This window comes from Nicotiana sylvestris, chromosome 10, assembly GCF_000393655.2.
Source record: "Nicotiana sylvestris chromosome 10, ASM39365v2, whole genome shotgun sequence".
NCBI lineage: Eukaryota > Viridiplantae > Streptophyta > Magnoliopsida > Solanales > Solanaceae > Nicotiana > Nicotiana sylvestris.
In genome coordinates, this window is record NC_091066.1 from 156,861,056 (window position 1) to 156,880,684 (window position 19,629).

Consider the following 19,629-nt stretch of genomic DNA (forward strand, 5'->3'; position numbering starts at 1 on the left):
GTACTCTAGCCATATCTGAGTTAGAATCACTTACCCCGATGAATTTCTTGAAAAACCTTCGAAAAATCGCCAAAATCCGAGCTCTCTAGGTCAAAATATCAAATAAAACCCAAAACCCCATATTTATAGAGTACCCCACAGATTTCCACCTCCGCAAGCCGCACAAAACGCACAAAAATGACTGCGGCCGCACAGGCTTTCCTCTGCAGTGACAGGCTATAGTATTTTGGCTATAACGTTCACTAAATATGTCCAAATTGAGATATCTTTACCTTTCTGGAAACTAGATACGAAGGTTACAACTTTAGTTTTTGAATCATCTCAATATTCATTTTAGATAAAATGATATGAGCTTCCGAAGTAGGACCAGTGAAATGTTCCCCACCGCGGCCACACAGCATTAAGTGCGGTCCGTACAACACCTACCGCCGCCGCACTTCATTTTGTGCGGTCTGCATAGCACATACCGCGGCCGCACTCCTTTTTGTGCGGACCGCGTGGTGGGTTCCGAGGCCTGCAACCCTTCTGGACCTGCTATAGCTATGATTTTCGGCCTAAAACATCCCGGAACCTACCCAGAACTCCCGAAACTTCAAACCAATTGCACCAACACATCCCATGACACCGTTCAAACTTATTCAAAACTCTACAATGCTCATAACAACATCGATCACCAATTTAACATAGGATTCAAGCCTAAGAACTCCAAGAACTCTTAAATTATGCTTTCGATCAAAAAGTCTATCAACTCTCGTCTGAATGACCTAAAATTTTGCACATACATCTCAAATGACAAAACAAAGCTACTGTCAGACCCATATATCAAAATCTCGCCGACCAACCAGAACTACCAAAATATCAACTTCGCCAATTTAAGCCTAAATCTTCTCTACAACTCCAAAACCCATTCCGATCGCGCTCCTAAGTCACAAATCACCTCCCGATGCTAACCAAATCATCGGAACTCACTTTCGAGTGCTCTAACTCATAAGTCAATATACGGTTGACTTTTCCAACATAAACCTTCTTAAAAGAGACTAAGTGTCTCATTTCTTACCAAAATCCACTCCGAACGTAAACTACTCAACTCGATCACATGAAACACGGATAACGAAGCATTATGAAGTAGAATTGGGGGAAACAGCGCGGTAACTCATGAGCCAACTGGTCGAGTCGTCACATCCTCCCCAACTTAAACAATCATTCGTCCTTGAACGAGTAAAGAAACATACCTGAAGCCCCAAATAGGTGAGGATATCTGCTCTGTATCTCCCGCTCGTCTCCCAGGTAGCCTCCTCCACGAGCCGACCTCTCCACTACACTTTCACTAAAGCTATATCCTTTGACCTCAACTTCCGAACCTGACAACCCAAAATAGCTACTGGCTCCATATCAAAGGTCAAATCATCATCCAACTGAACCGTGCTGAAGTCCAAAACATAAGATGGGTCCCCAATATACTTCTGGAGCATAGAAACATAAAATACCAGATGCACGCTAGACAAGCTGGGTGGCTAAGCAAGCTCATAAGCCACCTCCCCGATCCTCTGAAGCACCTCAAAAGGCCCAATGAACAGCGAACTCAACTTCCCTTTCTTTCCAAATCTCATAACACCCTTCATGGGCGAAACATTCAGCAAGACCTTCTCACTAACCATATAGGACACATCTCAAACCTTCCGGTCCGCATAACTCTTCTGATGCGACTGTGTTGTACGAAGCCTCTCCTGAATCACCTTCACCTTCTCTAAGGCATCCTGAACCAAATTTGACCCCAATAGTCTGGCCTCATCGGGCTCAAACCAACCAACTGGAGATCTACACTGCCTCTCGTACAAAGCCTCATACAGAGCCATCTGAATACTCGACTGGTAGCTGTTGTTGTAGGCAAACTCTGCAAGCGGTAGAAACTTATCCCATGAACCTCTGAAATCAATAACATAAGGACGCAACATGTCCTCCAATATCTGAATAGTACGCTCGGACTTCCCGTCCGTCTGAGGATAAAAAGCTATGCTCAACTCCACCTGAGTACCCAACTCTCGCTAAACAGACTTCCAAAATAGGGAAGTAAACTGAGCAACCCAATCTGAAATGATAGAAACTGGAACACCATGCAGCCGAACAATCTCCCGAATGTATAACTCTGCTAACCGCTCTGAAGAATAAGTAGTACACACAAGAATGAAGTGCGCGGATTTGGTCAGCCGAGCCACAATCACCCAAATAGAATCGAACTTTTTCAAAGTCCGTGGAAGTACAACAACAAAGTCCATAGTGATCCTCTCCCACTTCCACTCAGGAATAACCATCTGTTGAAGTAAGCCACCCGGTCTCTGATGCTCATATTTCACCTACTGACAATTGAGACACAGAGCTACAAATCCCACAATATCTTTCTTCATTCTTCTCCACCAATAGTGCTGCCTCAAATCCTGGTACATCTTTGCGGTACCCGGATGAATAGAATATCGCGAGCTATGGGCCTCCTCCAGAATCAACTCTCTAAGCCCATCCATATTGGGCACACAAATCCGGCCCTGCATCCTCAACACTCCATCATCACCGATGGTCACACCTTTGGCATCATCATGCTGAACTCTATCTCTAAAGACAGGCAAATGCGGATCATCATACTGGCACTCTCTGATGCGATCATATAAGGAAGACCGAGGATCCACACACGCCAACACCCGACTAGGCTCCGAAATATCCAACCTCACGAACCGATTGGCTAAGATCTGGACATCAACTGCAAGGGGTCTCTCCCCAACTGGAATATATGCCAAACTCCCCATACTCATTGCCTTTCGGCTCAAAGCATCGGCCACCACATTGGCCTTTCCCGGATGGTACAATATAGTGATATCATAATCCTTGAGCAACTCCAACAATCTCCGCTGCCTCAAATTAAGATCCTTTTGCTTGAACAAATGCTAATGACTGCGATGATCAGTGAATACCTCACAAGATATGCCATACAAATAATGCCTCCAAATCTTCAATGCATGAACTATGGCAGCCAACTCCAAATCATGAACGGGGTAATTCTTCTCATGGGGCTTCAACTGACGAGAAGCATAAGCAATAACTCCACCTTCTTGCATCAATATACAACCAATCCCAACTCTCAAAGCATCACAATACACGGTATATGAACCTGAAGCTGATGGCAAAACCAATACTGGAGTTGTGGTCAAGGATGTCTTGAGCTTCTGAAAGCTCTCCTCATACTCGTCTGACCATACACATGAAACACCCTTCTAAGTCAACTTGGTCAAGGGCGACGTGATAGATGAGAATCCCTGAACAAACTGGCGATAATAGCCTGCCAACCCAAGAAAGCTACGAATCTCTATGGCTGAGGACGGTCTAGGCCAACCCTGAACCGCCTCTATCTTCTTTGGATCAACCTGAATACCCACGCTGGACACCACGTGCCCCAAGAAAGACACTGAACCGAGCCAAAACTCACAGTTGGAGAATTTTGCATAAAGCTTCTCCTCATTCAATCTCTGCAATACAACTCTCAAATACTCTGCGTGCTCCTCCTGACTACGTGAGTACACCAGAATATCATCAATGAATACTATAACGAACGAATCAAGATAAGACCAGAACACGCTGTTCATAAATGCGTGAACGCTGCTGGGGCATTGGTCAGCCCGAAAGACATAACAAGGAACTCATAATGACCATATCTGGTCCTGAAAGTAGTCTTAAGAATATCTGAATCCCTGATCTTCAACTAGTGATAACCCGAACGGAGATCAATCTTGGAGAACACCCTCGCTCCCTGAAGTTGGTCAAATAAATCATCAATGCGAGGTAAGGCGTACTTGTTCTTAATTGTTATTTTGTTCAATTGCCTATAATCAATGCACATTCTCATTGTACCATCCTTCTTCTTTACAAACAGGACGGGCGCACCCTAAGGTGACACACTAGGCCAAATGAACCCCTTGTTTAGGAGTTCCTGAAGTTGCTCCTTCAATTCTTTCAACTCTGCTAGTGCCATACAATATGGCAGAATATAAATAGGCTGAGTGCCCAGCACCAGGTCAATACCAAAATCAATATCCCTGTCCGGTGGCATGCCCGGCAGGTCTGTAGGAAAAATATCGGGAAATTGCTCACAACTGGGACAGAATCAATACTAGGAGTCTCAGCTCCAACATCCCTCACAAACGCTAGATATGAAAGGCAACCTTTCCCAACCATACACTGGGCCTTCAAGAAAGAGATCACTCTACTAGGAACATAATCAGTCACACCACGCCACTTGATCCGCGGTACACCCGGCATAGCTAAAGTGACAGTCTTAGCATGACACTCTAGAATAGCACGACACGGAGATAACCAATCCATGCCCAAAATGACATCCAAATCCATGATGCTCAATAGTAATAGATCCACTCGGGTCTCCATACCCCCAATAGTCACCACACATGTCCGGTACACACGGTCAACAACAACAGTATCGCCCACTTAGGTAGATACATGAACAAGTAAAGCAAGAAACTCACAGGGCATACCCAAATAATGAACAAAATACGAGGACACATAAGAAAAGGTGGAACCGGGATCAAATAATATAGAAGCATATCTGTGGAAGACTGAAACAATACCTGTAATGACAACATCTAAAGCAATAACATCTGTCCTACCTAGAATAACATAGAAACAAGCCTAGCCACTGCTTGATCGACCTCCCCATCTGGGAAGACCCCTGGCTACCTGACCTCCACCCCTAGCTGGCTGGGCAGGTGATGAAGTAACTGGAGTAGAAGTCGAGGGCTGACCCCTCTATTGAGATGAACTAGAAACACGATGAGGACATTGCCTCCGCACATGTCCAAACTCTCCACACTCAAAACAACTCCCAGGTGTTGGAGAAGGGGACTGAAGGGAGCCCCTCGCACCGGAGTGACCAGCTGATTCACTCGGCATAGAAATACCCTAAGCTGACGGGGCACAAGATGAACTCTGGGCTGGAAGGGCGCTGAGTGAAGGCTGACCCTACTAAGACCCATGATTACCTGACCTGAAGATGCCCCACGATAACCTGGGCGAGCTGGCTGAGCAGACCTGAATGAACGGCCTCTGTCGTGCTGAAACTGGCCCCTCAAAGGAGCACCACTATAACTACCAGATCCTTGAGGCCTCTTGGCCTCCTTCTCCTCTCGATCCTGACGGCGAACCGTCTCAATCTCGCGAGCGATATCAACCACCTACTTGAACGTAGCACCCAATACTCTCTTTGGTCATAAGAATACGGAGATGGTATTTAAGGCCATCAACAAATCTCCTGATCCTCTCACGATCTGTCGGAACCATCCAGACGACATGATGAGCCAACTCAGAATACCTCACCTCATATTGTGACACAGTCATATCCCCCTACTTCAGCCACTCAAACTGTCTACACAGCTCCCCTCTGTGGGACTGCGGTACATACTTTGCCAAGAAGAAAGTGGAGAACTCCTGCCAAGTAAGGGGTGCTGCACCAACCGGCCTACGCCTCTCATACGCCTCCCACCAAGTGAAGGCTGCCCCAGAAAACTGAAAGGTGGTAAATGCCACACCACTAGTCTCAAGAATCCCTGTTGTACGGAGCATCTGCAAGAAAACCCTGGGCATCATTGCCCTCTGCACCATTAAATGACGGAGGCTGGAGCCTGCCAAACCTCTCAAGATGACGTTGCTCATCCTCTGGCATAACTGGTACAATGAACTCCTAAGCTGGTGCAACTAGCTGGGCTGGAGGTGCCCCGGTGTCTGTAGTCCCTGTATTACCTGCTCAGGTGTATGAGTAGCTGGGGTCTGATTGCCTCCCCCGGCCTATGAAGTAGCTACCGCTGTGGTGGCTGAAACTACTTGAGCCATGCCAGTACAAACTGACAAGATATGTGCCAAGGCCTCCTGTAGACTTGGGATCACGATGGGCACAACTGGTGCCTGAACTGGTGCTGCTGGAGCCTGATCCGGAGATGGGGCACCTGGTGGATCAACAGGTGTTGCCCTCGCTGCTCTGCCTCTGCCACGACCGTGTCCACGGCCTCTGGTGGCCTCAATAGGTGGCACTGGTGGTCATCCACCTCGTCTGGTAGCTCGCGTCCTCACCATCTGTGAGAGAATAGAATAATAGAAATTTAGTTCTCAGATCAACGAGGTCGTACGGCAAGAATTTCAAGAATATGAAGTTTTTCCTAAAAGGTTCTGCAGCCTCTCGAGGATAAATATAGACGTCTCCATACCAATTCGCGAGACTCTACTAAACTCGCTTATGACTCATGAGACCTATGTAACCTAGGCTCTTATACCAACTTATCACGACCCTAACCTCGAACCCGGTCGTGATGGCGCCTCTCGTGAAGACAAGGCCAGCCAGTTTAACACATTTCATCCTTTTAAGTAGTTAAATAGCATAAGAACAGTTCAAACATGATTTAATAGAACAATTAGCGGAAATAGAGATAACAAAGCAGAATTTCCAACCCGACACAGCCCTAACCGGGGTGTTACAAGTCATGAGCAACTAATGATCCTAATACGAGTCTACTAGGTACGATGTCTGGTACTATAGTTTGAAAAAACATAGAATTAATAAGATAAAGGGAGGCACGGGGGATGCGGATGCCAACAACTACCTCATAGTCTCCAAAACACCGCCTGGACTGGGAGGATCAACACTTAGGACCGGGATCTGCTATACCTAAATCTGTACACATGGGTGCGGGGAGTAAAGCCCAAGCGAAAACAATCAACAAAGGATGCGATTCCTGAAATTACCAAAACCCGAGCCCCGGGCCCAAGTCTCGAACTTTGACAAAATTCACAAAACTAGAATCCTTATACCCTCACGAGTCTAACCATACAAAAATTATCCAATTCCGATACCATTTGGTCCTTTAAATCATCATTTTATATTTTTGAAAAATTTCACAATTTTCTTCCCAAATTCCATCCCAAATCACAAATAATATGATGAATTCAAAGATAGATTCATGTAATCTAGCCAAATCTGAGTTAGAATCACTTACCCCGATGAATTTCTTGAAAAACCTTCGAACAATTGCCAAAATCCGAGCTCTCTAGGTCAAAATATCAAATAAAACCCAGAACCTCGTATTTATAGAGTACCTCACAGATTTCCACCTCCGCGTGCCGCACAAAATCGACCGCGGGCCGCACAAAATCGACCGCGGTCCGCACAAAAACGACCACGGCCGCACAAGATTTCCTCTACAGTGACAGGCTTTAGTATTTTGGTCGTTATCTTTTTCTACAGATATCCAAATTGCGATATCATTACTTTATGGAAACAAGACATGAAGGGCTACAACTTTTGTTTTTTAATTATCTTAAAATTCCTTGTAGATCAAAAGATATGAGCTTCCGAAATAGGACTAGTGAAACGTTCCCCACCGTGGCCGCACAGCATTTTATGCGGTCCGCACAACACCTACCGTGGCCGCACTTCATTTTGTGCGGTCCGCACAACATATACCGCGGTCGCACTCCTTTTTATGCGGACCGTGTGGGAGGGTTCTGAGGCCTGCAACCCTTCTGGACCTGCTACACCTATGATTTTCCGCGTAAAACATCGCAGAACCTACCCGGAACTCCCAGAACTTCAAACCAATTGTACCAACACATCCCATAACACCGTTCAAACTTATTCAAAACTCCGGAATGCTCACAACAACATCGATCACCAATAGAGCATAGGATTCAAGCCTAAGAACTCCAAGAACTCTTAAATTATGCTTTTGATCAAAAAGTCTATCAACTCTCGTCCGAATGACCTAAAATTTTGCACACACATCTCCAATGACACAACAAAGCTACTGTTACTCTCGAAATTCTATTCTGACCCGTATATCAAAATCTCGTATATCAACCGGAACTGCCAAAATATCAACTTCGCCAATTTAAGCCTAAATCTTCTCTACAACTCCAAACCTCACTTCGATCACGCTCCTAAGTCACAAATCACTCCCAAAGCTAACCGAACCATCGGAACTCACTTTCAAGCCCTCTAACTCATAAGTCAACATCTGGTTGACTTTTCCAACTTAAACCTTCTTAAAAGAGACTAAGTGTCTCATTTCTTATCAAATCCACTTCGAACGCAAACTACTCAACTCGATCACATGAAACACGGATAACGAAGCATAATGAAGCAGAAATAGGGAAAACGGATCGGTAATTCATGAGACGACTGGTCGGATCGTCACAAACGGAGAAGAGAAAGAAAGATATTAAACAATGTATTAAAAGAATCATGTTTAAAGAGTAAAACTAATTTTATTAAATAACAACACTAAGTAGGTATTGTGATATTACAAATAAAAGTAACCACATTCATTACTAATTTTGAAGCTTGCTAATAAATCTAGCATATCAATAGCATCCCTAATATAATTGTTCTTGTACCAGAAAGACAACAATGCTAGACAGTTGTATATATTCATACTGACTAACTCTGCTTTGCTTTTGTAAGACCTAATATTTTTGCCTTCTTTTTCTATGAACTCTTTCTTGATTTTAGCGTTGTCTATTTCAAACTAAATATTTCAGGAATATATTCCATAATTCTGCAGTCACTGCACATTGAAGGAATATGTTGCCACTTCACAGTAAGGTCTTACTTTTCATTTCTTTACGATTTTCAATTTTCTAACATAGTAGCACTAGCTTCAAGCCACAAAGCATAAATATTAGAGAATTTGATTTTTTACCTTAGTTACCCACATTTGAACCCATGAAACAAACTTATACAAGTTGTATTTACCATAATTTAAAAGATCAGTAGGACTCTTTTGACTTGTTTATATCAAGAACAACAAAATAAGTCACGATAGGAATAGGAATCTTGGTCATATTCTAAACTCAAGAAATAAACTGCAACAAAGTAGTTGGTGCTTTCTTTTGGCTACCTTTGAATAAATTTTCTGATACAGGACAACATTAAAATAACCTATATGAATCCAAAAAAAGGGTCTTACTAAAGCGATGTTGTTGTGAAGGCATAACTATAGGATATTCCCTAGCATCATACGTTTAGGCCGAATGTCTTCAGGTGGAACGTGTTTGCATTGTATCCTCTCCACCGGACAAAAGAAAAATCCATGACCACTCAAATTAATTCAACAACACAACTATAAGCACTACTTGGTGCTCGACATTAATGAAGTCTTTTAATAATTCATCTACTATTTTGGGACAAAGAGTTCTAATTTTGATTCTTTCCAACTCAAGACTTCACTACTTTAAATTTAAACCACCTTGACCTACATAAGCGGCATTTGATTCTCCAATCTCATAACAGACTGATAGTAATTGAGAGGCATTCTTCCCCTTCCCAATCTGAACATTTAAGAGTTCGATTGTTGGGAACCTAGACGATATGTTAGAGGAAAAAACAAACATGTAATGCTAAGTATGACACTGACATGCAAACATATTTTTATTTAGGTTGTTTGGTACAACAGGTCATAGAAAATGCTTTTGGCAAGATCCAACATGCAAGCCTCAAGGTCCCTTTAACATATTTAGTCTCTTGGTCAAAGATCTTGTAGTCTTTCACTCCAATGAGAAAGCCAGTCACTTGAGCATTCAAGATCCTTCAAATAATGGAATTTTTTTTAACGGATAATATTAAATATATGCTTTTCGTGAGCCAAAGGTATATCAGAAACGTTCTCTCTAACTTCATAAGGTAGAGGTAAGGATGCATGCACACTATCCTCCCTAGACCACATTTGTGGGAGCACATTGGGTTTGTTGTTGTATAATACTTTAAACCTGGAATAATTATGTTAATTTTTTTTTATTTTAGCCTTTAGGGATACTTAAGTAATGTTGTTGTATTTCTTTCTAATAAAGATGGGTGATCGTAATATTATGGACTAATATTGGTGCAGCGTATAGTTAAATAATTCAACAGGAGTTGAACAAACACTACAAACCTGACCAGAATGTTCTATATGAGTTGAACAAACACTATAAACGTGAAAAATATTACATTCTCACATTCGCAGCTGCTAAATGATTGTCATGTTAAGCATTTAAATTGATATAAAATTCAGTAGATATAAAGATACTAAAACAATAGATAACTGTATTTTCTTAGTAATGCATTAGTAATTTGTTTGTAAGACTAATTTATAAAAGTTTATTGCTCCTCAAAGTGTTAACACCAACAAATGGCAAAATGAATATATTGCAAGCTGAGACACCTCAATTTTCTGAGCTGAATGTCAAAGGTGAGTAGAAAAAGAACAAAAGAATGTTATCTTTAGAGAAAGATAGAAATAGCCTAGCATGTTGTAAACCTACAACCAACAAGAGCCAGATCGGAGACATTCCTTGCATTCTATTATACACCTCTCTTCTTAGTTGCTCCATTAATGAGGTTTCACAGGAAAACACTCAAAAAAGGTTCATAGGAGTAAGTTGTTCAGAGATGCTATCCTGTAAAGCACAACAACTTCCTCTAGATGGAGAAGATTTTATTTTTTCTTACAACTGAAAATCATCATCAAGTTATCATCTTGGTCGAAGAATGGTATCCAGCAAAGCACAACCCATAGAGTGCAAAATAATACATGTCAAAAGTTACTATTTATATAGTCAATTTTAAAATACAATAATTTCCATAAAGACCACGGTAGATTGTGAAAGGAACCAGTAAAAGAGAAGACTCATGATGCTGGTAAATACTATTTGAAAAGCATCATCAACAACAAAATAAACAACATTGCAAAATTATTTGAGGTTGTTAAGGTGAAGAATTTTCAAAGATGAATTAACTAACTATATATGTTTTGTACAGAAGGATCATATTTTAAGGTGAATTATCTTGAGATTTTTTGGTCATAGCTTGTAAGACAAATCAAGATTTCCTCAAAAGATATCAAATGTTGGCTTGCTCCTTAAAGTTCTACCACAGAAATTGCTCCTAAAACTTCTAATACAGGAAATCTCACTACTTTAGAAGTTAATGGTAATAGCACATAGAGTACAGTGCTATATTAGTTTATCCGCTCTTATCTCATTTTTTTTAGATTGATAACATTTATCCACTCTTATCTCTACTTGTGCCATCATTAGAAAAAGCTCGAAACCGTAGCTCATAGAATTTCTATTAAGCCTTCTAGTTAAAGTTGTATAAGCAGTCACCACATCAGATGACCTCATAGCTTCATAGTTGGGTCTAAAATAGCATATAAAGGGGCGGGCTTCCAAAGTAATTTGAAGTGGACCATGCATTCTATAATATTGATCTTATTAGTAGATTTGTAATCAAGAATACTAACCTCGTGTCGCCGCAACATATTCCTAGTAGAGGAACATCCAGAAAGCAGTCGCAAAAGTGAGCTAAACCGCATTCAAAAGTAACAACAAGTTGTGGCTTTACTTGCATCCCAAAATAGTAGCAAAAGATGTTTCACTGGCAAAAATGCTAACAAAGATAGTCGTTTAAGTTGTTTGTTTTTTCTACAAAGTTGAATCTCATATTAAATTTAGAAGGAACACAAATTTCAAATACCTCTCAGCAATTTTTCGGAGGGAAAATTTTCATTTCCGCCTTACATTTGTTCTAGGAACCGTTTCCTTTGGTTGTTATGTGTGGGTGCTCTTGCTTCTATGGGGCAACGTGTTCAATTTTTCGTTTACTTCCTTCCGCAACATCCTTGAGGGTGGCTAGCATTTGTGAGACAACTGAATTACTTTTGTTCATGAAAGACAAAATAACTAACTTTCCTGCCTCATTGTTTCTTGTAAACAACGTTTTTATTTGAATCTTGAAGATCTTGCCAGTCAGTGGCTTTTGCGCGTTCACAAGAGGCAACAGTCCTTTCTGTAAAAATAAAATTAGTTATTTACGTGTGAGAGGTGGCTCAACCTGTAGAAAATAGTTATTTGTGATTTTTCAAAATTAACAATATACCTTGACATTGCAGATATCATAAATCTCTTCCGAAGTGAGAAGCAATATTTTTTCTGCATGCTCGACGACAATAGTTGTTGTTGTAGAACTGCTCTGATCTGTGAGCGTCACTTCAAATTGGCACCTAGTTGTAAGATAAAATTATTGGTTAATTAAAAAGATGGTGAATATAGAAAGTTAAATATAAACAGTTATGTGGAAGTTGCATGTATACCTGGGAACCAACTGGGTAGCTCGACGACAATTAGTGCAATAGAACTTTCTCCGTAAGATAGCTCGTGTGAAGTGTTGTTTGCATTCTGAACAAGCTAGGATACAAAATCGTTGGTTCTCATTTTGTAGTGCGACTTCAGCATGTATGTAGAATATTTGACCCTGGAAAACACAAGGATGCCGCATATTAATTTTTTGTTATTAGAGAATAAAGGTAAAAATTTGTACCAGTGCATATATGAATATTTAGTGTACTTACTGGATTTTGTTGTCAGATTTCTGCAATTGGCACTATCTCTTCTTCAAAAGGAACAAATAAAAGAGAGCATGCTGGACTTGTGCTCTTCCTTGTGTACACAATAAGCATTTGTTCATTTTGTTGGGCCCTTCAAGTATGTTAACATTTCAAAATTAGTTCTTGTATACGTTCAAGCACATATACGACCAATAATGTATTGATTACAATACCATGTTCTCGGTGCATTTGCTTGTGGGTATGGAGGATTGATTTCGATTGTTGTACTGAATCTATTAATCAATCCTGCATGCATTTGACATTCAGTTCTAATTTGGTCATCTCGTATATGGAAAACTAAAATATAATTGCATATATACTTTACCTGTATTGAATTTGTTTCTCCATATTGCTTGCATTTGAGGTGTTTTACTTGACGACGGCTTTGGTCTTGCAACTTTTATAGCAAGAATGATTGGGTAATCTTTTTTAAGCGGTTCGAGTAGTTTGTTCCCATCATGATCAAAAAAAAACTTCCCAGAGTGTGAATTTCGTTGGTTTTTTCCTGTATAAATATAACGAAATTGTTAAATCACTATCTTAAATCAATACGGGAATGTCAATGCTTAAGCAGCACAAATGAGCATCAATTGCAACATTTAAATATTAGACATGATAAAACAAATGAACACATATTGGTATCTTAATGTGTAGAAATTTCTATAATGTAATCAGTTTCGAAGAAAACAGGTATTCCTTGAGGTCTTGACTATTGATCCCTAACAAAAGCTTCTAAAGCAAAATAGTTTGAAATATCATATGTTCTCGAAGAGCCAATAAGTCTCAAATCTAAAATAGATGGCAGAATTGCTTCATGCTTACTAAAAGATAAATAGATATAATTCACAACTTACTGTAGCAATGATCCAATTAGTTCCAACATAAAGATATTTTGAATAAGTTCTGATATTGCGATGTAACTGTATACAATGCAAGAATATTTAATAGAGATGTTCGTAACATTGATATCCTGCTTTCTTCTATTAGATCTTTTAGCATTGGTAATATCTGCACATTTTAAATACAATAGTTTGTAAGCACGTTTGTGATATACAATGTTTTAGTACTTAGGAATCCACAACTGTTTGAATACTTTGAATAGAATTTCTATAATATACTTATTAGCTTTTCTTCAAAGACATTCAAATGTTTAACTCTAATTTCTTTTAATTAAAAGCTAGTACATATAAGATTCATCCATTTTATTCAATTTGTGCAAGAACTACTATATCTCAAATTTCAAATAAGAGGGAGATTATATTGGCTATAATTTGAGATAAGTTATCTATTTGTTCAGAAACATATAAAATTAGAGGAGACAAAGTCGCTCTTCTTTATTCAGCTTTCTAATCACATGAATATTTTGGTTAATCTTAATCCAAAGTATTGAATGAAAAAAGCATATTTTTAAAATATAATTTGATTTAAAATCCAATAGCTAAACATGACATCAAAAGGATCGAATTGTTTAGCAAACTCGGATGAGTTTAACAGTAGATTAAAAAATTAAATATAATCATAATTTTTGAGACACTACCTTTATTAAAGAACAAATACGGGTAAATTAGAAAGTCATTGTTAAGGAGAAAAATAAGCAACTACAAATTTAATTATATTATATTTCTGCATTATGTTTTTCTTTGAATAACTCTTAGCAACAATCTAATTATTTGGCGCATATAACGCTAAATAATTTTTAAGTTAGCTTTTAATAGCTTCTCCCTAATTTGTGATTTTGCCATAACTAAAATTTCATTGTCTAGATCATTGCTTCTAACTTTATTGAAGAACAAATAAAGATTTTTAAAATGTTAAAGGCCAATGATATGCTTTTTAGACTCTTGGATTGGTGTGTACTTTTAGCCACCAAACATCGTCACTCCATGCAGCTATCCCAACAATTGTGGTTATATAAATCAAAATAAATTGAAAGTTTGAAGTTAATTCTGAAAAAGCATAAATTAGTTGCAAAAAGCTGAGCCAAATTAAAATTTACAAAATCAAAAGCACAATATGATATTAATCCTAATTTTATTTAGATTCTTATAGCAAGAGAAACAATAAGATAAGAACTTTGCATTGTTGAGAATATATATAAAGATATGATCAAATATTATTAGTAGTAAAAAGGTTAAACCATAATAATTCCAGTAATGCATAGTAGATCTAAGTATGCTTTGAAAGATTATAATTGCGGCAAAGCCAAAGTTGAATTGAAGCATGAAAAGCAACCTTTTAAAGGGTACAACCTCAACTTGAATTTCGATTTCATTTATTGTGTGCTATTGCTAGACAATATACGAAAAGTGACACATTACATCATACTTGAATCATCAATTACTAGTTGGATCCAATAAAACAGGTTTATATATACTTACTGATCATCCATGATGATAAAATCTTGAATTCTCCGCCCATTTGAAGCATAGGTTGAGGGGCTTGCGTTGAGCACGATGGCAAGCACATCTTGCGTTTAAAAAGAACGACGAATAAGCTAATAGAAAATAAAAATTGATATAGACATCATAATAATAACAATATTAATAAATGTGAATTTTAGGCAAACAAACAACATAAATAGATAAATCTTCAATTACTGAATTCAGATCCCTCGGGTTGATATTCGGAGTTGCCAAATGGTGTAAGATTTAGGCGCGTTGGCGGAGGTAGTGGCTCTTCTGGAGGATTAACAGTTTCTGTTGGTTCAACAATGGTACACCTATCAATTGTCCATGTAAATTTGTTAAATGGTTTTCCGTACATATAACTTGATTCTTTGACTTGTGTAACTGACACCAAGTAAGTATGGAAAGGGCGAAACAGATCTTCAAAATGCATTATCTACGCATTGAATATAATGCATTCCACTTGATTTTTCTGTAACAAAATAAGGCACAATTAGGATAATATTAACTTAATTACTATTAGCAAACTTATGAATCCTCTAAAGATTACCTCTTCATCTTGCAAAACCATCAATTGATACTTTTTCGTTTTCTCTCTGTTGTCTCTAGGTCTGCCTTTATCAACTACTTGTATCTTGCAGGTCCATTCTTTTATTTCTGGAGTAATCGCATTGATGTTGAATCTTTCTGCCATCTAGACGTAATCTGCAATTATAACACATCACAATATAACAATGAGCAAACGTAAGATTGTTAGAATGATTATAATACAAAATCAATGAATCCAAAGAGTGAACAAGTTGTACGTCACACTTACTATTAGGAATGATGGTCTACGTTATAGAAAAAGTTTTTTCGATAATTTCATCATAAACTACATTATATGTGGAGTGATCATCATTATCATCAGTTATAGCCGGTCTAATTAATATCTTGACACAGTTAGAACCTTTAGCTCTTGATAAAGCAACGTACAACTGACCATGAGAAAATACAGGTTCTCGCAAATAAATGCTAACAAAATCTAATATTTGGCCTTGAGCTTTATTTATAGTCATGGCGAAACATAACCGTATTGGAAATTGTATTCTTTTAAATTAAAGGGGTAGTTTTTCGTCTTCTGATGTCAATAGTGGTATTCACAAAATGAATACATGTTTATTTTTAAAATCTCCACTGGATATTGTAGAACTAATAACATGAGATTTGAAATCATTACATAATAATTGTGTCCCATTGCACAAACCTTCGCAGGGATTCAAATTTCTTAATAATATAATCGGACAATTTTTCTTTAGACACAATCTATAAGGAGGTAAACTGGGAGGATTTAAAGCGTGCAAAAACTCTTCATATTCACTTTGATCTTTTGGATCAATAGTTTCATCGGTAGCTAAATAGACTTTTTCATCAGCTGGAAGTTGAGCAATTAGCATATCATTTATTTCATCAACGAAGCCATTCTTTGTAGGTAGAATTACGCGAGAAGTAATAAAATAAATATTTGAATGAGTTAAATATAAATCAGGATAAGTAACTTTAAATAGATAATTCAAGGAATCTTTTTCAGTGGTGAAAGGTATGATCAGAGGACGGGGAATTTCTACTTTGTTCTTATCATTTTTTTTTCTTTTCCATTACCAATTCTCAACAAATATTCCTAAAAAGCTGGGTCTGTTTTTGCACGCATATTTTCGGACAGTTGTAATTTTTCAAGTTGATGCCAAATTTCAGAACATAGTAAGCTTTCACTAACAAAATCTTCCCTTTGTCCACCACGGACAACGGGAAGAATTTGTCTAAAATTGCCACTGAATACAACAACCTTTCCGCCGAACAACATAGTTGTTTTCATTAAATATCTAAGGAGCAAATCTAGTGCTTCAACCATTTCTTTTTTCGCCATTGAAATTTCGTCCCATACTATTAGTTTTGCATCTCGAATAAATGATGCCAGTGAACTTTGTTTGCTAATATTGCAACTAAAATTTCCATCAACATCAATAGGTATTTTAAATAGGGAATGAGCAGTTTGGCCTCTAGGAAGAAGTGAAGCATCAACACCTGAACTCGCAGTCGCTAATGCTGTAAATCCTCTGTGTCTCACTGTAGCTAATAAGGCACGATATAAAAAGCTTTTTTCAGTTCCACCCGGACCATCAATGAAGAATGCTCCGAGTTTATTTGAGAATATTCTATCAAGGATTACGTTGTAAGCTCTTCTTTGTTCAATGTTTAGTTTATATGGCAATAGTAAATCCTGTTCATTAACGATAATATTCCTTTCAAAATGTACATCTTTAGCTTCTTTGGCTGTTGCAAATGGTTGAATTTTGCCCTGAGTTAGGTCAAATTCGTTGATATCACGACCCATTGAATGACGAATATCATTAATATGATTTAGTACTTTGTGACGAATTTCTCTTGTATGCATGTTTGGGTATTTTTTGAAATCTTCAGACATCGGGCTTTCAAATTTTTCCCACAGCTCTCTTGGATTAGCAAGATTGCAATAAACTAATAGTATAGCAAATAAGTGTCTCAAACTGTGTGGCATTTGCTAACTTACTGCTTTTGACATGCATTCTATTAAATTATTATCGCAAAGTAATAATCCACTTTTTTCCGCAGTGTAACACCTCGAAAAAAAATTCGGCTTAGGTGTGAATCAGTTAAAGGAGTAATAAGGATATATTTTGAACATGTGAAGTCCCATCGGGATGATTATTGGTGAAAATAGTTGTTTCAAAATCAAGATGGAAAGTGAAGTGCATAAGATTTGACAAAATCGACTAAGTTGTAGAAGGCTCATATTCCAGCAGGTTGTAATGAACATGTGTAAGAAATTTGGGAATACTCAAAGCAAGAAAGTTGTAGACCTTTGAAATAGCTTTCCAACGATATATTGTGGAGCCCAAACGGAGCTTTGTACAAAAGGTTATGCCCGTTTTACAGAGAGGTGTGCATCCATCGCGGTCCTGCCGCGTTTTACCACGGCCGCGGTGGCGAGGCAGTGTCTCAGCGATTTACCGCGGTCGGGACTGCGGTCACGCCAACCGGGACATGGTGGACGACTTGGGAGGTCATTTCTTAGCCTTATTTTGTCCCCTACAGCCCTAAAACATAAAAACTTGCTCTACAAAGGAAAACTCTCAAAATCCTAACTCCTCAAGGGTCCCTCCACCATCCAAGGTAAGTTCTAATGGTGATTCTAAGTTAATTTTAATTTCCCAACATGTTATTAACATGGGTAAATCCTCCATATCATTAGATATTCGATTTGGGACACCATTGTTGAGAGAAGAAACCCTAGAACTCGAATTCAAGAAGATTGAACGTCGAAAGGGTAATATATTCACCTCTAATTGATTCTATCATTGAATTAATGATAATAGACTCTATTTCATGAGATATGAGTTGATGGGTTTGATAGAAAATTATGAACAGTGATAGGTTTGGGATGTTGATTGGATATTATTGGTTATGGGTGTTGAATACCTTATGGGTGATAAAGAACAATGTTGATTATAACCATTTGAGACTTTAGAATTTATCTAGGAGCAAAATAATGGGTTATTGGGTGTAGAGACACCATTAATAAGGGCTATGAAGATTTATGCCACCGAGTATTTGATAAAATGCCTAAGTGACCGAAACATGACTATTGTTACTAATTTGAAATCCCTTTGAATTGTGTTGATATAGATTAAAGTTGAAAGGGTTGGCGAATGTTGTATTATGCTCAAGAGCAGGAAGTTAAGGTATGTGAGGCTAACTCTCTATGTTTGGAAATTTTAATGATTTTCCCTACACTATGTTTCTTTTACGACGTATCAATTGCCTCAGAAATATAGTTAAGCCTAGTTCCTTGAATAGTCGTAGTACTTCTATTCTCTAGCTTTATAACTCGTTCATGACTTTCATTCTGAACGTTGTGAGCTCAGTTCGTATTCAATATAGACTAGGGCTTGATGCCCCTAAGTCTCACTATAGCTTACTCAGCATGTCATAAACAGTTGAAGTTTCAGTGTTCACAACCAATTCAAGAATACATGTCTCATTCTAGTCCTATTCAGTATTCCAGTATTATGTAACTCAGTATGATTCAGTATTCTAGTATAATGTAACTCGGCGAAATTCAGTAATTCACTATTATGTATTGCAGTATGATTCTCAATTCCTAATTTTAAATTCCTGAATGTTGAACACCTGTATTTGGGCCTGAGGCCGCAGTTAATGCTTTATGCATCTTTGGGCCTTAGGCCGCAGTTAATGCTTTATGCATCTTTGGGCCTGAGGCCGTAGTTTATGCTTTATGTATTTTGGACCTGAGGTCGCAGTTATGTATACGTATACTTGGGACCGAGGCTGCAGTTGTGCACATATATTTATTAGGCCTGAGGCCGCAATTTATTTATTCAGATAAACAGGTTGTTCATCATTCAGAAGAGAGAGTATTCATATCCTTACTTCCTTTGTTCATTTCAGTTATCAGTTATCATTTCAGTTACCAGTTATCAATTATCAGTTATCATTTTAGTAATCAATTATCAGTTATCGGTTTAGTTATCATTTCATTTATCAGTTATCAGTTATCAGCTATCAGTTATCATTTCAATTTCTATTTCAATAGTTATCATTTCAGTATCAATTATCAATTCTCAGTTATCAGCTTAGTTTCAGTTTCAGCATTTATAATCCTTTCTTTTAGTTGTCTTACATACCAGTGCAATTTAAATGTACTGTCGTCCCTTTTG